The sequence below is a fragment of the Taeniopygia guttata genome, chromosome W, assembly GCF_048771995.1.
Source record: "Taeniopygia guttata chromosome W, bTaeGut7.mat, whole genome shotgun sequence".
Classification (NCBI taxonomy): Eukaryota; Metazoa; Chordata; class Aves; order Passeriformes; family Estrildidae; genus Taeniopygia; species Taeniopygia guttata.
Window position 1 is genome coordinate 14451079 of NC_133064.1, and position 23312 is coordinate 14474390.

General features: G+C 39.8%; 1 long non-coding RNA gene across 1 annotated transcript; it reads right to left on the reverse strand.

The window, feature by feature from the left end:
* Positions 1-1158: 1158 nt before the first annotated feature.
* Positions 1159-22705, reverse strand: LOC116806631 (uncharacterized). Its single transcript, XR_004365977.3, has 3 exons — positions 22554-22705; positions 4024-4086; positions 1159-2446 (listed from the first exon to the last, which is right to left on the reverse strand). It is a non-coding gene; the product is annotated as an uncharacterized lncRNA (long non-coding RNA).
* Positions 22706-23312: the final 607 nt, after the last annotated feature.

The following is a 23312-nucleotide window of genomic DNA, read 5'->3' on the forward strand; positions in this document are numbered from 1 at the left end:
CTGCAGATGGAAGGGTGGAGAAATCTGTTATGTCTCCGTTCCCCCCGCCAGAGTCTCTCTGTCTCAAGAGAGAGAAAGAGACAGCAGCAGTTCTGTCAGCAGTTCACCGCGGGGAAGGAGAAGAGGCGGGGGGGGGGGTGGTGAGGGTGCCCAGCCGCCTGTGGGAGCCGGAGTCTGGGCAGAAAGCCATCTTTGGGAGTCGGGACTTTTAACCCTTCTTTGAGAAATGAAAGCTTTGTGAAATTTTTCTCCTCCTCAGTTTGAAAGAGAGGAAGAGAGACAGCTTGGACGCTGGGATGTTAGAAGGAGAAACTCTAGGTGGGAGGAGATGATGGAGTGGCTTTTGGCTGGACTTTTTCTTGGTAGCCACAGACAAGCAATTTCGCCTCCAAGAGAGACTGTATTTTAGGAGGATGCCGGTGAGCCAAAGAGACCTGCTTCAGCTGGGAAAAGACAGAAGTGGAGCGAACAGAGAAAAGTTAGGGAGGTTTGTGGTGGTGGCCCCTGTCTTCAGAGAGGAAGAAGAGAAGAAGATCTCTGTTCATAGATCCTCGGCCCCAGGGGAAAATGGGGGGGGACTGTGGTCCCAAAAATGAAAAACTGAACTGTTGTTTTTTCCCCTCTTGGCAGGGCATCCTTGAAAGGAAAAAAATCCTAAAAGCAGTCTGTCCATCCATGCATTGGTGGTGAGAGCACTGTGCATGGAAAGGAGAGGGTCACCATTGGCAAACTTTTTTCTCCGGGCGGTGCCATGTGGTGACATGGAAGCACAGGATGTGGCAGCTGTGTTTCTCGGGGGGTCTGTGGCACAGGAGGGGCTCTTCTCTCCCTCGATGGACTGAGAATCAATTGTCTGGAGGGTGGAAACCTGATTTGGGTCCAGGTTGTGTCTCACTGTGGTTTGTTGGAGGTGGGTGGCGGGAGGAGGAATGCTTTGGAAGGTTTTAATTTTGATTTTTTTGTGTGTGTGGTTTTTTTTTTTCCTTGCTTTTTCCCCTTTTGTAGTAGTATAGTAGTAGTAGTTTAATAAAGTTTTTTTCTTGTTATTAAGCTTGGGCCTGCTTTGCTCTGTTCTCGATTGCATTTCACAGCATTCAATTGAGAGATTGCATTTTCATGGGGGCACTGGCATTGTGCCAGTGTCAAACCATGACACAATGATAATGCTAACACCAAGAAAAAAAGCTCGGATAAACTGAATGGTTCTACTTTCACAGCAGGTGGCGTCAAAATGAGCCTTGGTACAGTTGGATCAAAAGAGGTTGTGGGCAGAGTAAAGATGCCCATGCTGTTTCTTTTGCATTGAATGATCTGTTAGCTAGCAATGGGAAATGAGAACAAAGCAGCAATTGAACATCTATTGTGAACACATGGACCCAAGAGTGATAAATTTGAAGAGGTATCATAAGAGAAAACCCACCTGGAGAAAAATTAAATCTTAGATGGATGGTGTGCTCAATTTGTTTTACCTTTCACAGTCGTAGAAAGAGATTTTGAAAATAGTTGTATGTAATTATAGGGTATTGTAATTCTTCTGATGCTTGTGTTGTGCTTGCCTCAGTGCATGAGGCAGACCATGGACAAAGTTGTCAAAGAAGTCTTCTTGGTTCAAAAAGGAGAGGGAGATGTGGGAATCCAGGGCTTCCCTCTGTCTGCCCTTGAGGGCCTGGGACCCCGGCAGGGGGTCAGGAACCCCCCTGTGCAGAGCCCCAAGAGACACTGTCTCTGATCTCTGTCCATGGAAATAAGTTTTCAATATTATAGGATGAATTACAAGCTCTGAGTGTTTGATATGAGTAATAATTAAGTTTGGCATGGGTGCAAAAGTAAAATTATAGGTTTCTAGATTAAGGGTTCAGAGGGGACAAGATGGAGGAAATTGGGTGTGTCTTGTCCTTTTTCTCCTTCTTCATGCCCTCCATGTTTCACTGTAGTGTTGGCATGTTTCTATTGGTTTAGGCTGGGGACACACTGTTCAACATAGATGATAGATATTGGCACATTATTGTAAATATAGCACACGTAGTTTCTGGTATATAATGTTTGTAACATCCCACTGGGGGCAGAGCCCCGCACACTGCCCTGCAGGACAGACCTGCGGCAGGGCAGCAGAACGTGTTATAGATAAGCAAGAATAAACAACCTTGAAAACAGCACAGACGAATTATGGCTTCTTCTTTGGCAACGGGGCAGAAAGACAGAGACTTTCTACAATCTTGGAATCATCAATACCCACAGATTCCAACAATTTTCCAATCTATGATGAATGCTAAACAAGATGAGGGCTATTCCTTGACATGTCACACTAGTGAGAAATTTAAATTACCCCTTAGTGAGTTCCAAGTTCAATGTATCCACACAGAGGGTGAAACACTCCTGTGCCACAGACATAAACATGGGTCCAGTTGTACGGCTGAAGAACACGGATAAAATTGGCACAATCTGTCTGTTGGAAAAAGAAAGATAAAGGTTAATTTTCATGTTTATTCTTTTTTTCCACGTTATACATTCTACTAAATTATAGCCATAGCACTGGTGTACTTTAATGTAGCAGGGACTGTTTACGAAGCAGTTCAAAGCTGTGACAACTACAATTTGATAGCAGCTATCTTCCAGGCAGTTCATCAATCAGACATGCAAACCTAATTCTGCTGTAATGCTTACAGCCACAAGAAGCTGTGTGCTCACAGCACAGTTTGGAGGGTATCAGTTCAGCCTGTGTCCTGGCAAAACAACACCTGCCAACAACTGGGCAGAGGTCGCAGAGCCACTGGGTTTGTCTGGCTACCAATCCTCCTGCCTTTGCTTCCCAGCTCAGGGTGCTTTAACACCAAAAATTACATGATTAAAGTAACTGTGGTGCGCTGAAAGGCTTCAACGCACTTCAGTGGGTATGCTTTGTCTCTGCACAAGCCACATCTTACTGGTGACTTTAATTTGGTTATTTCTGAGTCCAATGAGCTGTCCTGGCTCTAGCTGGGCTTGGTCCTTGCTGGGCAGATGCTGTGTGCTCCAAGGATGATACATGGGCTGGAGGACAAGGCTTGCTCTAGCTTTCCCCAAAATGAAATTAATACAGAAAAACAAAACAAGTATTTTGAGGGAATACAAAGAATCTGTTCATACTTTCTAGACATCACCCTACACCTAAGTGAGAGTCCAAAACAAATATTTCCCTCCCAGGACCCTTTCAATCTTCTTTTAGTATAGAAACAGAACAAATCTTCCATATACACCACTATAAGAAAATTTCCTGTGCTCAGCAAAGGTGTTGTTTAGGTTTTGACTGCTGTAAAGACAATGGTAGCAACAAGTTAGAATAAGAAGTTGAAATTCTTCCGGCAGAGAGCTGAGAGTGTTTTGAGCTGCAATCTACCTTGGTAACTGACATGCTGGATAGAAATTAGGACATTTTTCTGAGACAAAATGAAAAAAAATTATTTTACAGCCAGAAAATGTTTACATTCATAGTGGGCTCTAGACACATGATGTAATCTGTGGTAAGCAATACATATAAAAGTTGTATTGTATACACGTATGTACCTTAAATATACTTCCTAAAGAAAATTTGTGGTTCCACAAAAAAGCCATTGAGTCCGAAATTTTCTTTTAACCCTAACTCAAGCAGTCTGCAAGTTAAGTTGATTTGTACACTGCTCTACTACTCTGTTTCTTTAATGAATTATAATGAAGTTACATTCAGGACACTCCCAAGAAAAAAAGAAGCATTTTAATGTGAAAAGAGAGGATTTCATTGAAGTATTGCCTGGTATACATTTCTGAGGTAAGTCCATTTGTCTCCCAGCTGCATTTATTACATCAAAGGAAATATTGATGCAATATTGAATTTTAAAAAATATTAATATTTAAGAAACAATAGAAATGTAATTTTTTAAATTAAGAAAAAACACTTAGTTCAGAAGAAGTGTAACAAGACCTTACTAATGCATTTTGTGCATTTACTAACAAACACACAGATATTAATAAATCTCAGCAAGATTAAAAAATATACATCATACTTACCTGGGCATCTTTCCCAGCTAATTTGCATAATTCTACCTTTTCTTTTGCTGCAGGCCAGTAAATCTGTAACATAGTTAAAAGAAAACAAAGATTCTGAAGATTATAACCTGTCCTGTGACTGACAGATTAATTAGTCCATGAATAAACAGTTAAAACAGATTTATGGAGGTGAAAAACCTTGCCTGTAAATTGAAATGAAAATTACTTCAAATACAAGATTCCATGACAAAAAGTTACAAGGTTTCAAATCAATGCCACAGATCTTTGTTTATTTCTTCATTGGCTACATGTACTTTTAAAAAGCATTCAGTTAATCTGGCCAGGGCACCTTGTCACTATTATGTGTTTTCTTCAAAGTTATGATGAGCCAAATCATCTGGAAACTAAACTGATTGCAAAGCCAGGCAAATTATATTTGTGAAGAATTTAGGCCAGTGGACTTGGCATAACTGTTATAAAAAAATACTTAGCTCTTTCTGCCAATTTTCAAATGAAAATAATTAGGTTAAAAAAACTAAGGGTAGCTCAAGGGAAATTAGTAGAACAAAAAGTACATTTGACAGAAATCAACAGTGCGTGGTTTAAAAATGTCACCCATCAACATTAACTGAGTTTACTGAGAAAATGAAACAGAAGTTTAGAGCAGAATTGTGGACCTTAGATAGTTGGCATTAAATATTGATATAGTTCCTCTTTCTTTTTTAATCTGCCCTGAAGAATTCTGAAAAATGGGTTTTGATGTAGATGAATCCAGATGGCAAAATACTACCAGTTACTGTAATCCAAATTATGTAAGTGAAGAAATATAAATGAACAACAGCTCAGGTTCTGCCTCACTAATTTCAATTAAGCAGTCAAGACTGGATATGATTGAGTACAGGTTTGATTCAAATAAATTTAAAATAGAAGCTAAATATAAATGCTTCTACAACATCATTGATAAAAATGCGTATTTTTACTTCTAATTTTGACAAGACAAAACTGTATTTCTTATAACTAATAGTAAAAACACTACAAACCACACTACTTTTTAAGCAAATATTGATTAGTACATTGTCTCAAGTCCCAGGCACCAGTCAGCAGGTCATTAGTAGCCACAAATGCTATAGAATAGTCTCCAATCACGCTTTACAAAATCTTTAATAGCAAATATATAAGAATGAAGAATTATTGCAATATGCATCAGAAATAAAAACATCACCAAGGAAAGATGCACAACCCAATGGCATACAGGAGTAGTTGACTGCTGTCATATTCCCTTTCACCCAGCTGTTGGCACCTTGTAGAAGTGGCTTGACGTACACAGGCTCAGTCCCACACGGGTAAGAAAGCAAAAAGCCAGTGTCCTTTTTCAAGTACCTTTATTTCCTAAAACCTACAGTCACTGTTTCTCTCAATCTGGAAACACTTTGATTTTACTTCTTCCTCTTTGATTCCCAGTGAAAATGGATGTATTGAATTTTTGCAAGGAAATTAATTTCCTCTCACATGAATTTAGTTACCTTTCTGATAAAGACCTCTTAGTAGAGATAATGAAGTTTGAGTTACTTAAACCTTAACCCTCTACAATATTTACAAAGAGTCAGAGATAAAACAGTGTAGCAGCATTGTAGCAGCGGAGCGTAACTTTGCTTTCCTAGGGCATTTTCTCAGAACGATGTGGTCATCATTCTGACCACATACCTATGAATGAGGTATAAAAAAAAAAGCAATCTGAAATCAGCTGTGCCAGGGTGTGTGGGCGGCACAGTGCACAGTGCCAGGAAGCACAGAGGGAAGTACTGGGAATATCAGGAAGGGCTGAAGGTAGGTCCAGTCTGGTCTCTGCCTGGGCAGGGTGGGATGAGTCACCACTGCAACACAGGTTAAGTTTAAGAAGAAAAGCTGATGAAAATGTACCAGTGAAGAAAAGCTGATCAGAAGGAAGAGACAGATGAATGTGAGATCACAGATCTCCAAACACACCTGGCCAAGGAGATTTGTCTGAGCTGTCAGTTCTCCTGTACATAAACTTTATACCCAATTCTGCCCAAGATCCCTGAATCATTTACAGCAAAGCCTAGAGGCCAAGGGGCTTGGGAGATGTTTGGCAAAAGTTTAGTTATCCAATTAGGCAGACAGGATGTCTCTTTGTAGGCTTTTGAAAATGCCCAGCTCTCCTTGTCAAATACACAGAAGAACTGGAGGAGTTAAAAACAGAGACATCTGCTTCGAGGCATCAGAAGTGTTAATGGACTTGACTTACTCTCCATTCTTCTACAGATTCCTTCATGGAAATTACTGTTTGTCCTACAAGGCGGAAATACACACACCTCCACTTCTATGGTAATTGACCACAGACAATTATATTAAAAAATCAATTGTTTTACTCTCTAGTTACTCAACAGATTCAGTATTTAGCATTATAAGGCCACATTAGACAATGAAAACTGAAGCTAAGTGATCCAACTAGAAAATCAATTTGTAATTATATATGGGGTAGTAAAAGTAATATTTATTTGCATTACATATAAGAAATAAGAGGTTCCCAGAAACTGTCAGTTCTAAATTGTAATAGATCAAGAAAATTGCATAATAAATAATGAGTTGATGTGCTGAGCAAGAAAGCATAAACCTCATTTTTTATTACAGGACATGCTGTGTAACTACCACAGGTCTGGTTCCCTCAAACCCTGACACAAGTAACGTTACACATCTGTATTGACTTTTCTGTAGGGAGTGAAATTAAATTTTACTGTTATATTTTATTCTGATGAGTTACTTAGTTTTACAAAATCCCAAAAAAGTAAGATTACATGCATCTGTAGTTTCTGTTAGATTTAAAATCATTGCACTTTCAAACAGTTTGAAGCCTTGAAATTGCTAAATTTTTAACATTTTTTCTATTTACATGCTTTATTCACAATGTTAACAACTTATTAACAAATTATTTTTTTCCCCCCAAATTCCTCAATAAGCAAAAACTTCAAGGAATGGAAACAAAAGACAGATAACCCAAGACACTATATATTAAAGGTGACAACAACATTGACTTAAGTTATAATCATTTTGTGTTGCAAACAGTACAAATTATATATTTAATATATTTTATAGTATATATGTATCTGTATTTGAAATGTCTGGAAAAATCTTAGAATATCTTAATGGAGTTACTAAATTTAAGGCAAGAATGCAACTAGTTGGAATATGTGAACTGTATACTTAAATAGAATTCTTTTCTTAATCTTCAGTTTATTTTCATTTTAAAATAACCATATCAAAATTCCAAAGGTTGGCTACTGTCATGATTTCCAGATTTTATCTTCTATTGCCCAATTGAAAAAAAAACAACCTTACCATTACTTTTAAATAATTCTTCAACTATTTTCTTAAATTTAGCAAGAAGAAAGAAATTAAATTCTCCTAATAAATGAAAGTTAATAAGCCCTTTACTATCAGAGAGAAAGAATACCTCCCAGGAGTGTTGGTGAGATTGTCGCGGGAAAACGAGTCTCATGGTGTCATGGTCAACAAGTTTTCAGTTTATTGGAGTCGATTACAGTTTCTTTATACAAGCACTAATTAGTTCATACATATTGCAAAAGTGAAGCTCAGGATTGGTTACCTTTCTATTAACACATATATCTCCTTGCGATAAGCCTTGCGGTTATTGCTTCTTTATACTTGATTACTTTTCTGCATACCAAGCAATATTTTATTTTTAACGAGACATCTGTATACTCAAGGTTGTTAGGAGATGTCTGTCTCTCAAGGTTGTTAGAAGACATCTGTTTCTCAAGGTCATAGTTTTCATGCTACAAGTCACGTATTCTCACACTCTTATCAACTTAACTTTTTCGTGTCCCTTGCTGCGCAGCTATTCTTTAGCTAAACTCTCGACATTTCCCCTGTTTTTTCTATAAGCAAGTAAGGATGTGTTCTATTTTTGTTTTCTAATTGACATTAAAGTCTTTTGCAAGCACTGAAATACACACGGCAATACAAGCATTAAAATTACTATAACTAACAATCTTATTATTATAATCTGCAAAAGGTGTTTAAGCTAACTTGTAATTTCCCATGATTTAAATGATAATCTAAAAAATGTATCATCACTCTGTAACACCTGAAAATGTTGTTGCAAACGCTGAATTTTTTTATGAATAGATTCGGAACTATTTTTTAAATTTATATAGCACATGCCTTCAAATTTTTCGCACTCATGTCTTTGTGCTATTTGAATTCATTTGAGCTCGGGTCCATGTTTTGAACTCTGCCATGGGACCTAACGAGACTCCCTCTTTTTCTTTTGCAATTGAAAGACAATGGCAAAATGAACAGAAAAATCACAGGCATTACTAAATCTTACTAAAACTTAGCAGAAAATTGTATAACATTATTAAAAACACACTTATAAAAGAAAAAAACAAAACTCAAAGCCCACGATCTTCTGTGGGTGAAACACAAATCTTTGCACAATCCACTTTTGCTGTGTATCTTCTGATTCACTTGTGGAGAGATCAGTGTCCTCTTGCAATTGATAAGTTCCACATTCTTTACTGAAATCCATCTAGATTCTGCACCTGTTAAAACACAAACAAACCTAACACCCCCCACAGGGACTGGAGGGTCCTCTCTCAATTCTGTTCCCTAAAACTTGCATGAAGAAATGGAAATATCAACATCTTTGTTATAAACATGAAAAAACATTAAGAATAAAACTATGCATATAGTAAAGAAACTAACAACAAATAAAAATCAATTAGATAATACACAATTAATATTACATATAAAATCACAGTTACTAAGTGCTACACTATCAAATTGTCATCCCAGAGTCTGCAGCAGCTGACAAACCTTAAAACAACAGAGATTTGGATAAAACATGTCCGGATCATGTCTCTCCAAAACTCCCTTTGAGGCTCAGCTGCCTTATAGGATCAAATTGTTAAGCCAAAAGGACTTGAATACTTTTTGATGCAGAAAACACCTGGGTCAATCACACCATCCACGTAGAGCCAGAGCTTGGCCAGAGCTCAAACCCTAATTGGAGGATATGTATTAACACAGTATAAAATGAAAGTCTTAAAAATAACTGTTATAAGTAGAAAAAACTCTATTATTAAAAATTTATTAAACCATCAAATAATTGTACCTGTCCAAAATTTCTTTTAAGACAAAAATTCTCTAAATACAACAAACCTTTTCTTTAGAAATCTGAAAATTTGACTGAAATCTTGAACTAAAACTTGGACAATAAATTTTTAAAAGAAGATGAATTGCAGCTGCATAGAAGATTAGACAAAGAAATTATATGAGTAGTTAAAAAATTAAAAACACAGGATCCTGAAAAAACACATCTTGCAATCAATCACCTAAAAAGACAATAAAGCATATGAAAACTGACTGTAAATATTAAAACAACACCTCAATACCTTAACATCTTAATAATAATTCTTATCACAAAAATCAGACAACTTACATTATTTGATCAGCCTATCAACAATAAATGTTTAAAATAGTTTAAGACAATCTTTTCAAAGCATTCATATAACATTAGTAACAATCATTACTTATCATTACCTACAAAAACTTGACAATTATCATTTATCTTATTATCTATAAAATTCAAAAATCATAATTACTTATATTATTATTTATAAAAACTCAAAAACAGAAATTGTGAACTCAATACCAACATTCCATCTGACTGACTTTTCTCAAATCTTTGTTTTCAGAGACATTTTTGGCAATTAAATCATTATTAACATTTCTATTTTTATACAGTGATTTTCATCTATATCGTATTTGAAATAACATTGATTTGCATAATGTCTATCCCTCTTGGTATCTTGGAAAACACTCGGTACTGCTATACTTTTTCATTCCGTCTTCTGACTTTTGCAAGGAATTGGAAAAATGTTGAAATTTTTGCTGTGGTGTTGCCATCTCGCCATCGGTGACACTGCTGCTCTCAGCGTTGTTGTTACCGTGGCAACCAGGCTGTGCAGCGTCTCCGCCGCCATTGCGGGGTGCTGCAGGGAGATGAGGGGGCGGCGCCGTCTCGCTCCGTCCTTGCTGCGTCACTGTGAGGACGGGAGAGGAGACGCCCCTGATGCGGCCGCGCCCTGCCTGCTCCGACTCCAGCGCGGCCAAGCCCCCGGGAATGCCCATCTCCCTCGTCGCGCTGTTGCTCAGCAACAAGGAGCCTTCTGTCTCTCGACCGAAGTCCGCTCTGCCCCGGGGCCGCCTCAGGCTCGGTGCTGGCCGGCCCCGCTCTGCCTGGCTCCGCGCCTGCCGCTCCGCGCTGCCACTTCGCGCTGCCGCTTCTGCGGTCTGCCCGGGCGGCTGGCCGGTGCTCACCGCCGCACCCTGCTGCTGTCTGCCACAGTCCGTTGCCTTAGTTCTGCCAACCCGTTCCTCAACGGATGAGGAAGGGCTTTCTGTAACTTTTTCCTGCCTTTGTATCTTGTTTCTAAGCTCCAGCACTATTTTCTTGTCTTTTTTGCCCTCTTTCACTGCGTCCCAAAGCAGCTGCCCCAGCTCTTGCGGTTCGACTTTACTAAAAATTAGCGAAGGCATTTGCAGCTTGCCTTTGTTTCTTGCCCACAGAACCAACTGTTCCAAATCGGCTTCTTTAACTTTTTCAGTTCTCTTTGAGAGAATATGAAAGAGAAGCTGCATGGAACCCTGGAGATCCCTATCTAAATAAAGCCCTTTAAATTGCCTCCGTCTGAGAAACGAGGTGAAAAGGTTATATGCTGCTTGCCTGCTCATTTACTCACATCAGCGCTGTTGCAGACCCTCTAGGCTTCGGCAGCACGTATCGGCTGAGCTCGCCGTTGCGGTCACTCAGGGCGCGGCTCCAGGTAGTGGAGCTTAATCGCCGTCCGTCTAGCTGCGGGACCCGAACCCAACGCAACGTCTCACAGATCCAGGCGGGGGGGTCCCGTCCGTTCGGGCGCCATATGTTGGTGAGATTGTCGCGGGAAAACGAGTCTCATGGTGTCATGGTCAACAAGTTTTCAGTTTATTGGAGTCGATTACAGTTTCTTTATACAAGCACTAATTAGTTCATACATATTGCAAAAGCGAAGCTCAGGATTGGTTACCTTTCTATTAACACATATATCTCCTTGCGATAAGCCTTGCGGTTATTGCTTCTTTATACTTGATTACTTTTCTGCATACCAAGCAATATTTTATTTTTAACGAGACATCTGTATACTCAAGGTTGTTAGGAGATGTCTGTCTCTCAAGGTTGTTAGAAGACATCTGTTTCTCAAGGTCATAGTTTTCATGCTACAAGTCACGTATTCTCACACTCTTATCAACTTAACTTTTTCGTGTCCCTTGCTGCGCAGCTATTCTTTAGCTAAACTCTCGACACAGGAGTATGAAATTAAGCAGTACATAAGCATAGGACAGATAAGGTATCACTTTAAAGGGTAGATGGAAATTGATTTCTGATTAAAACAAAACATTTAAAACCACAAAGGTCTTTCTAAATCAGGAGCAGCAGATTTCTAAAAGTAACATTTTCCTGTCTACTAAATAGGCATTTTTACTATGATAAAGGAATGAAAAGGAAAGCAAAAATTGATAAAAATGTGTATTATTTATATATAGATATATAAATTGGCATGTGAATGCTATATATATATATATATATATACACATATATGTATATAAATATATACACATATACGTATATACCTATGTGTGTGTGCATATATATATATGTAATATATATATATATATATATATATATATGAATCCACCCTTCTCATTCCAAAAGAGCTGTTATCTGTCATCAATTAATAATACTGGTATTTTACTCATTTTTCAGTATCTATGTATCTATCTCAGTATCAGATTTTGTTCCTAAGCTAACACTTCAGACTATAAATCCTTAGGAGAAGGGGTTCTCAAAATAAAACAGTGAAGTCTGAGTACAAAAAAAAAAGTTGTGTGAAATTACAGCTTTTTCATTAATCACTTCTAGATAGGCTTCTAAATCTAGCACGGTGCAGGACTTCATAAAATTAGTGGAAATGTTATATATTTTCCAAAATACAAAAGAGGAAGACCGTAAGCTACCTAAACAATTTAAAAAGCCATTGGTCTTCATCTGTTTGTAAGGTTTCAAAACAAGTTTTTAGTGAGGGAAGAGATAACCCAAGTTTCCAATGAAAATGGAGTGTGGTAGAGAAAAAAAACATAACTTGGTAAATAGACATTGGTTCACTCTAATATTGTACTTCAATAACCCAGCTGAAGTGCATTAGGGTGCTAGAGCTGCTCTTCCCCATGGCTCCACTTAAGTATTTACTAAATTGTCACGTGGAAACTGATTAGCTCAGCTGCAAAAAACAGGCACTAGTACAAGAAAAAAAAAAAAAAAGGTCTAATAAGTAAAGAACTTGAGGTAGAAAACTACTCATGAAGTTCCTCAAGAAAAAGTTTCAGAGCTCATCCTGTTTCATGTACCCTTCAGCAACCTTGATAAAAACCCAGAACTCTGCCACGACACATGCAGGTGACAGAAAGTTGGGAAGCACCACTAATACAAGTGGGGTTAAATTAGGCAGGAAGAATCAAAGGGCTCTGAAGACCAGAATTATAAACAGCCAGAGGAAATGGGTATAACCTACTCATAAATAAATATATATCACAGATCATAGATTTAAACAAAAATTAAATCTGAAACATTGGAGTAACAAGGATCTGTCCCACAGCAACAATATTCCTAAAGAAGTTGCATGAAGTATCCCAAAGGGCCACTTAGAACAGCTGGGTCACAAAAGGAATAACTGCTCCATGAGGTAGGTGGTGCTGATAGCAGGGAGTGAGACCAATTGACCAACCAGACTCCTGCCAGTTTCACGTTCCCAAGACAGCCACGCTCATGCCAGCAGCAAGCACATGAGTGTCCCACTGAGGCTGTTGGCTTTCAGCAGCCCTGGGGCTTTCACCAGAGCCTCTCCCGTGCCTGATGCCATGCACGTGCTGCTGCACCTCTCAGTCAGTGCAGCCCCTGGCACCAGACACCCCAAAGTGGTGGTGACCTTATTGCTCTCTACAGTTTCCTGAAGGGAGGTTGCAGACAGGTGGGGGTCGATCTCTTCCACCGGGCAGCAACTGGCAGAACAAGAGGACACAGTCTCAAGCTACGTCAGGGAAGGTTTAGGTTGGATATTAGGAAAAAAATTTTCACTGAAAGAATAATAAAATACTGGAATTGTCTTCCTAGGGAGGTGGTGGAATCACCATCTCTGGATATGTTTAAAAAAAGACTGGACTTGGCACTTGGTGCTGTAGTCTAGTTGTGGTGTTAGGGCATAGGTTGGACTTGATGGTCTTAGAGGTCTCTTCCAACCTCATTATTCTGTGATTCTGTGAAGTGCTTGGCTAGTGGTGCATGGAGCACCAGCAGGGTGTGTCCCTAGCAGGAGTGAAGGACATCAGTTGATCAGCACCTCTCAAAACACTCAAACACCAAATCTGGGGCCTGGTGACAAAGTTATTGCTCCCTTCCTATTTTAAAGGAATAAAAAGTGATAAAAGCATTTAGATGAAAACACAGATTTTTAACAGCTGCTTGATGCAGAAAGAGAAGGCCAACTTTCTTTCCTTGTTTCATTCTGTGTACTAGATATTCATCATACTGATGCTTGAGGGAAGGTATGCAATAAAATTACAGCTTTCTGGGCATCAAAATGTCTTATTAAGGCTTTGTGAAGCATGTACACCATAACTCAGAAGCTTAGGCTCATTGGTATGGGTAAATTCCCCATATGACAGTCCCAACTGCAGTTTCCAAAGAACAAAGCCAGATTGAGTACTAAACCCTTTGTCACATTGGCATATGCAATATACTCCCCCTGAGAACATCTTCTCCATGAAATACCCCACAGTGTGAAAAAAAAAAAAAAATTCATTACTTAGCTCAATGGGACCATAAAATGAATACAGTAAAGAGGCAACATGAGCCAAACAGACTGAAGTAAACCAGGATACAGTCTAACCCTAGTTTTGTTATTGCCTTACTATATGTGACAGGTCTCAATTTTCCCACCAGTAGAATGATATCCTAGATTGACTGTATGATGCCTTTATCCCCAATCATCTGCTCTGTTTATATTGAATAATAAGTTCTACACCTTTAAGACTTGTTCCAGGAGTGAAAGGGAGGGGGGAAGAAGCGCGGAGTTTCTTTTCAAGAACTGCACTCCCTCCTCCACATTCCTGCTCCTGGACTGTGTCGTCTGCGGATAGACAGACAGCGAGAAAGAGCTCTCCTTTTTTCCTTTTCCTAGTTAGTTTTTTAGCTAGCTGAGGCGAAGAAGTTCCCTGGACTGTAGTTTTTTTCCCTTTCTCTGGATCTGCTCTGGACTGAACCCCCAGAAGAGCAGCAGCAGCAGCTCGCACCTGTGGCCCAGCGGGCCGGGCCTGGACCGCAGCATTTCCAGTGCCGGAGGGACTGATCAGAGACTGAATGAGCCCAGCTGCAACCCGGGGGATTTTTTCCTGAGTTTGTCTCTCTCTTGGAGTGGCGAGAAGTTTTATTGTTTAATATTGTTTAAAATTGCTTGTTTAATAAACAGGTTTTTTCCACTTTCCTCCAAAGAAGTATCCTTCCCGAACTGGTTGGAGGGGGGGGGGGGGAGGGGCCAATTGAGTCTGCTTTCCTAAAGGAAACCCTTTTAGGGTTCTTTCCCCAAATTTGACCTGAACCAGGACAAATGACAATAATGTGACTTTAAAAAAAATTATTTTCTTGATTTTCTGAAGAAGTTTGTAAGTCATAGCTCAAAAAACAAAAGCAAAGAAAAACAGTAAGATCAAGGAGCACTGAGAAAACATACAGCAGCGATCCAATAAGAATGTCCCCCTGCTGCATAAGACAGTATCACAAATGTCATGCCCCAATGAAACAAGAGTGGGTGTTCATGGATTGCATCCTGAGAACTAGGACATTTGTCACTGCTGTATACTGACCCCAGGCCACTTCACTGAAAATTACTGCAAGCACTAAAAATGTACTGAATTTCCCAGAAAATGCTGAAAAGAATTGAATGCATTCTGTGTATTATTTAGTGGAAAATAAAGAGTGTTAAAATTATCACAGAATCACAGAATATTTGTAGTTGGAAGGGACCTACAGGGATCATTGAATTCAACTTTTAAATGAATGGCCTGTACAGGGACTGACTCAGTGACCTTGACATTATTAGCACCATGCTCTAACTAACTGCACTAATTAATGAGAAAATAACCTGATTTTAGCATACCATATTCATATACCAGTTGTTCTCTAAATATCTCACATCTGCTGCATTAATGTGAGAAGTATGGAAGTCCACAGGTTGGGGAACAGGACAGATTGTTCTCACACACAAATCCTAACAGGAATTTTACCCCAAGCAGGTCTTGTAACTGTCTCCCACTGTAATTGCTGTACTCTGGAATTCAGTATTTTAAAGTCATCAGCAAACAAAGGAAGCTTATACATGTAAGTTTCTCATCTATATTTCTCCCTGTATTTGAAAACTAACTGGGCTGTCCTTAGAGTTTTTCCATCTACCTTTCTTTATAGCAGTTTCATCAAGGCTTAGCTAACTCTCAGAAATACTTAAGGGATCCTTAACAGCCAAGAATGTATCCTTAATATTTTTTACATCTGCCACAGACCTTTACCTATAGTACTATTTCCCATACCTGCAACACACATCCATGAAATAAATTAACCAGAATTTCCATCTCCAATTATTTCAGAGTAACAGAAAATCGGATCTCTGACACATATAATCTGATGTAACAGGATGGGGGAAAGAGAGAATATGAGACTTGTTTAGAAGTGATTTACAACACAGCAGGAATGCCAGTGTCAGTGCAAGGCATTCTTTATTTTCATGGAGCTGTCAAACTGAGTAAAATGCACTGGAAGTCAGAGGAAAATAAAAGTTGTGTATTTGGAAGACACATTCACAAGATTTTGGTTGCTTAAATTTGGCAGGTGGCTGTTAGAATGAAACCTCATATTAGAACCAAATGGGCTTTAATATTGCATGTCTGTGACAAAGCAACATCTCCACATGCCCCAGTTCTCCTCTTAAACTGTGATCTCCAACACAACTTAAGTAGCAGCCAATACTTCCAGCCTCAGGGGTTTTCTGAAAAGTGCATTTTCATGTGTATGTTATAAGCACATGTGAAAGCTTAAAGAAAATAGACTAGATGCTGATTTGATTTACACTGGGTTAATTCTTCAAAGGCTTCAGTGCTTCTGTACTTCATTTTCCACAGTGTGACCACAGCAGACTTCTGACTATTGTCTGTTTCTCCTAAAAGGAAACTATACATCAGGATTTTTAGGGTAAATGGCATTGCTCCTGACATGTTTATCACTTCAGACCAGACTAAAAAAAAATCCTACCTTTGAAAAAGCCAAAGACCAATATAAGGAAATGTTTTCAGAGAGCAGGATACTGGCCATTCTTTATAGCTACACACATGGGTAAAATACAAAAATGACAGCGGATGTTTATGGGAACATAATTTATGGAAACAATGCAAAAGGAAATAACGGAGACACACTCTTCCACCTAGGACTGTTGTCATTCTGGATTCATACTGCTTTCTTCACGTCTTGCTCTATCTATTCTTTTGTGTCTGTAAACACTTTTCAAAAGCTTTCACTTTGTCTACACAGGTGCCTGAATTTAAGTCTGTCAAACAACTTTATAGAGTAAACAGCTCCCCTCCAAGGGCTACCAAGCACAAAGATATCACCTGTACCTCTGGAAGTCCCTAACCTGAAGTTTCACTAGGTTTATCCTAGATTATCCTAATGCCCCACTTTCATAAATTTAAATATCTCCAGTGGTTTCCACATGACTCTTTGGCCTTCAGTTATGTTTCCTGGAAAACTTTTTCTTCTGACAGGTCAAGAAAGCTTCACTCTCAGACTGAAGTTTTGCTGACAGGCAGGAAGCTAACCTCCTTTGAGCTATAGAATAAGCAGCACATATTTTTTAAAGAAGAATCAACTTGGTATTACTGTGTTTCAAGGCTGCAATAAACACCTCAGACTCTGTATGTGTTCCTGAGGCTCAGGCCTGATGGCAAGAGCCAAAGTCTCCTTTCAGTACTGGCTAAATTCCCACTGGATTCATTCCTAATTGAGACCATGCTTATATAGACTGACAGAAAATTTCTCAGAGCAATGAATGTAAAATTCTGCTCCTGCATCTCAAGGGTGCTGTTTTACATAAATATGGATATGTATTTGCATACATGTTCCCCTTCCTGCAGAGATGGGTGGGTCACACTGTAAATAGTGCTGAAATACAAGCCCACTTGAACTGCTGGCAAGCAGTGGAGTTATAGAAAAAATTACACACAGCTATTTCATAAGCATTTACCCAGCAGATAAATATATATTTATGCATATGTATATTTTTCCCTGTGAAATACAGTTAATAGTCAATACAAGAGGGCATTCAAGGATGTCACAAGCTGGCTGTACATGCCAGAAAAACAGTAGCAACTACAAACCAAGGATGCTCCAAGTGATGATAATTTGTGACCCAGAGCCAGTGCACACTGGGACAGATGAAAACAACTTGATCCAAAGCTGCTATTGGGGATCTGACATGTTTATCTATTTGGCCCACATGGGGCTGTGTCTTCTAGCACTGACAGCTCCTGCAGGTTGGCAGCTTTTCAAAAGCTTGTCAGGCCTTGATAGCATTCCTATTCCCGCGGAGCTGGGCGGGTTGTGCTGCAGATTACACCGTGATAATCGCTCTGACATGTAACCCTGTGTGTACTGTTAGCACAGCCACAAAAAGGGGCACCACTGCTTTGCAGCTGTTTACCCACTGTTTACCCAGCTGACAACATTTTGTATTTCCTATTTATTTAGCTTAAGGACTAAAATAGAAAAGGCTTTAAGCAAACTTGCAAGAAAATTTGATGTACGAAAGTAATGGTTCCAGCAGGATCCCAGAGCCTGGTGTTCCTACAGAATTTCTTCTCCAGCTTTCTAGCTTCTCATGCTTTTAAGCATTCTTTTGTTTTACACAGCACTTCAGGGGGTAATGGCACAGAGGCCTTCAGTAGAACTGCTTTCTTTCACTGACCATCTTTATTTCACTCATAGGAAGAAATCACAATTCTTCCAGTTTGCAAACAGCTTGCAGAATTTGTCAGGCATGTGAGGATCTTTCAAAAAAAGACTGTGGCGCTTGATAATGCTGCTCCAGCAACAGAAGATAAAGGCTTCTGTACAGGAAAACTTCAGAGAAAATATATCCCTGCTACAGAAAGATGATTATCTGTTGCAAAATTTTATATATTTATTGACTATAATCACTTTAGCTTTCTGCATTCGCCTGTCATTCTGGAAGAATTGCTTATTACACTGTGGTACTTATTGTTGCTTTATAATGAGGTTTTCAAGCACTGGAAACCGGACAGATTTTTTTTCAAGCTGCCAGCTAAGGAAGTTTTCAACCTATTACACAATATATTGAATAACAACTATAATATATTAAGAAATTTGGACTCCACCAGAACTATTGATTTATTTCATAAGGAAGAATACGCCAGAAAATAAAGCCGTAACTTAATATATGTAAGTCAAATTAACTAATTTAGGTAATAAACAGGTTTTTAAAAGGAAGTTATTAAATTATATATATGTATACATTAGAGAAGAGAGCAGGATGCAATGCTTTGGATGCTTCTTTGAATACTATTCCAGAAATGTCTTAATAGAGAGCTTCAGACTCTAAAATATAATCTTGCCAAGTAATTATATTCACATATGAGAATAAATTGTTGGGGATTCTGACTTGGCTTTTGAAGGTACCAGTAGCTCCTAACAAAACAAATATCTGAAATTGAGAGCTTTATTGAAATAAGATGAATCTACCCAGCACAGAGCATTTGAAAGTTAATGTTCAGCTTTGTTTTAAAGAAAGGAAACCCTAAACTAAGAACAATCTTGCATTCTAGTCTCAAAGTTTGTGGAGTTGTGTTTTTTATGTTTTATTACATTTGTATTATGTATAGGTTTGTTCCATGTACCCCCGGTTCTGTAATGGTTTCTCCACGGGTTTTCCCGCCTTTCCCTCGCATGTCCGTTATCCCCAAAAATGCTAAGTCATCCCCCTGTTTAGCCCAGATGCCTGTCTGTCACTCGGTGTCCCTTCCCATCCACCTAGAATCTTCCACCCTGGACGCCGGGTGATTGGTAAAGGACCTGGGACCCTTCCCCTGTCTGTCCTTCATTGGATGTACCCCCGTATCCCACCACCCTTGAACTCCCTGCGGTTTTACCCCATTGGCTGTTCGGTTTTCCCCCATTCCGTATTTAGTTCGTTTGCGCGGTTCGTTTCCTGCTTTCTTCTGGCTGGCTCAAGCGCGTTCCGCCCCACCCGTGCCTTTCCAGCAAATGCCGGCGCAGCACGCCTGGTCCCCTTCAAGTTATTGTATTCCCCGTTGGATTACAATAAACTGAATTCGCCCCCAGAGAAAGACTCTCCTCTTAATTCGCCGTGGGGTCGCTGACTGCTCTCTGGAACTCCAATAGTGCTTCCCAAAGCCCGCGAGGGTCCAGCGAGAAGCGCTAGAAACCTGCCCGCCCCTCTCCCCAGAGCTAGCCGGGGCTGAGGAAGGGCGTCGGGGAGAGGAGCACAGACAAAAGTTGTTATACTTCTCTTGGCCCCTCAGCTTGCCACCCTCCTTCCTCCAAGTCATTAATAAACACATCATTTATAGGCAGAACGTAATATTCCAATCAATTTCTACTTGTTTTAGTGGCTGTGTGTAAGCAGATTATTTTTTCCAGACAACTCATACTCCAGAGGAGTACGAAGGACACACTTCAGACCCTTGTAGTCCCAACATGTGTGGTTTCCTCACGCTGGGAAAGCCTGGAAGCCAGCCGCCTGGCCTGGTGCCAACCAAAACTACGGTCAGTCTAAACACAGCACCGGCAAGTGCTCTCTTGGACACTTCCCTGCTACTGTAGAGTATTCTCTAGCATCCTCCTCAGCAACCGAGATTTTTACACAGTTCCTCAGGCTATTTCCTTCATCTCATCCCTTTCCTCCACTGACAAGATTCAACCAGCCAAGCGCAGTGGAATTAAAGAGAAGCACTTGTGTGACATTACCTTGTGTTACCTGGGCGCTTACACAAGAAGATACATTTTCAAAGTTTTTGAATGCCCAGGTGTTGGGAAGGGTAGATAAATATGATTGAGAACCACAATAGCACAGCCAGGATGAATATAACACCCCCTACTGGCTGGACAATAACCCTCACCTACAGAGGGGGTCTAAAAGCCAAATGGACTGTTCCATCTCACCCCCCAGAATGTTGGGTTCACCCCACAGCTGTAACCCTCCCCTGAAACATCAAGTGTCTGTGACCCCATTGGCCCAGGTCCTGTTCCAGCCCACCTTGGAGCCCCCCTTGATAAGGGGTCTCCGCGGGGCCGGACGCCCTCTTGGATCTTCCCCTCTCCTCCTGGAACTTCCTCCAGGAGTCCCTGCTCCCCTCTTTGTCTCTCCCCTCCCCCATCACCTCAGGCCCAGCCACGTGCTGCTACACAGCACGAGGCAGGGCCACAATGCATCCTGAATAAACCTCACCCCCCCCCAAGAGCAACCAACAGAGATCTCGCTTATATCCGTCCGTGGAAAACCCAATTAAACGTCTTTACACCCAGGGAGGCCCTGGAAATCATCACACCAGGATGCTCTGCAAGGCTTCTCAAGTCAGTTCTTCCCACTTAGTTATATTTATCCTCACGTGATTTTTTTCTGAGAAATTAAATATCATCTGAATAGTTGAACTGCTACTAGTTTACTACTGAAAGAAGTAGAAGTATTTGAACCTGCACACATATTTAGTCTAGATATGCAAGTGGTTAGGAATTTTATTCCCTCCTTTCAGGTTACCACAGATATGTAAGCATACATTCTCTATTCATCTTAGGAAAGGCACATTTTCCTTCCAATACAGAGTCTTTTCTCTGTAATATCTATATCACTGTCTGACTGCAGGTTAGTTCTCCTGGTTCTGTGTTCTGCTCTTCTTGAAAAGCACAAGGTCCATAATGATCAGTGGTGGTTTGGCCAAAAGCAAAATGTCACCAGCTTGGACTGAGGGGTGGCTCACACAGGGTGCTGCCACCTCCAGCAAGGTCTGGGCTCATAAAGCCCCACTGAACATAATGGGAAGTGACAGAACTCAGCATCTCTCAGGAGGCAAGCAGCATCCCACAGAAAGAGAAGTCTGCTTTTCACACACAAAAAACCTTGCTTTCTGCAGAATGCCTACACCAAAAATAAATTTGTTGTCTGAAAATTTGCAATTATAATTAGCAGTGCTGTTATTAATGCAATATCCTGAGGGGGTGGTGGATTTTGAGTCAATTGCTGAGATGACAGAAGCAAGTTAAGTGCTTGATAAAGCATCCCAGGAAGAAATTTCCTGAAATACTCAGAATCTAAGTTTTACAAAAGTGGCATGTGCAGCATTGCTGAAGTCAAGATGAGGAACAAGATATTCTGCTTGGTACTGTATCTCTTCTATACAATGATGGCAAGTGTTGCTCTCAAACATGTGGGCAAAATAGTCTCTTGTTCCACCTGTTCAGCCCCTGCATGCGATCACATTAATTCAGGGTCAGTTGCCTCTTCAGAGCTGGCAGCAGAATGCAGTAATTTAAAACCCCCCTCTGGTGCCTAAAGAAAATACCAAACACAGCTGAGAATTCAAATTTTCTTCATATCTGGAAGAAGCAGGAAACCAGTTTTCATGTGTTCCCGTGCAAGCATCTGGTTTTCACTCGTAGCAGTCACCTGCGCTTACAAAAGCTCCAGTTCACCATATCTACTAGAAATATTGAAGGCTAAATTGTCATCTTATTATCTCAATTTAACACATTGTCACTGGGCCCGGGCAAGGGACTACAGCAGATCCCAGTGGAAGCTTTTCCTATAACTAGTAATTCTAGACATTAACAGAAATGCTAAAATTGCCACTTACATTTTACTATAATTTAAACCATCTAAATTGCCTCTGCTCTGTTCAGTATTGCAGTAAAGCAATCCTAGTGATGCCAGGAAGCAATGAAAGAGCTGTCTTCAGTTATTTCCTTCCAAATGCTTTTGAATGAGGAGGGTAACCATGACCAGAGAAGTTGAGAAGCAAACACTCTGAGCTACATTTTTCCTGTTTGGTGATATTTTGATGCTGTTTTCATGAACTGCAGGGCTCTTCCACATAGCTAATCTCTTGCAGGTCATCAGTCACACAGGAGATCATATAGCATGAGAAATTCAATTGATGAAAGATAATATGTATAACTGTGGGAGGTGAGATTACCAAATATTGCTAAATTGCATTGCACAACGAATCTGCAGTTACCCTGTGAAGAAATGAATAAAAAAACCACAAAACAAAACAAACAAAAATAGAATTTAACAAAATTTCACTTAGGAGATAAACTCTGTAGAAAGCCCACTGACCTTTTTTACATTTTTGTTTACATCAACCAAGTTGAACTGGAAGATGTGGTCCTTCGTCCCAACTAGCAGCCGGCCCCTCTCCTCATCTAGGAGCAGGGTTCGAAAATCAAGTCCCTCTGCTGAGCCCAGGAATGGGATGCAGCTGTTTGAAAGCAGCAAGACTGTGGGAAAATGAAGAAAATCTTTATAATCAAAATGTTTATATATGACTCATCAGTGTCTTTTATAAATATATGCAACTATAAATATATGCAACCAGCATGGAGTATACCAGCGAGATAAGTGCAGTCTTGGAGTATGACTTTCCAGAGTAATAATACAGTTCCCATTAACTTTGGGGTTCTCTGGGCTTTTTTTTTTTTTTTTACTTCCAAACTGGGTAATATTTACTTTCACAAAATATTTTTCTATGTAAAATTTTCTTTATAATTATCTGTATGGTATAGAAGAATCAGAAATTCAACATCAATTAGAAACCACTAAAGACAGATCTTTGCAAAATGTGTGCTATATCTTTCCTTCTTTCTAAAAAACTAATTACATTTATATTATCATACACATGCTCAACGATCAATACCTCACCATATTTGGTGCTCCAAATATAAAGCAGCAAAAAAAGTCAATGCCAGCCAAGAATAATTAGGAGTAGGAAATAGTGGATAGGGACATTTGAAGATAATCCAGTTCAACTCCCTCAGTATGAGGACAAACATCTTTCACTAGATCAGCTTGGTCAAAGCCCCACCTAACATGGCCTTG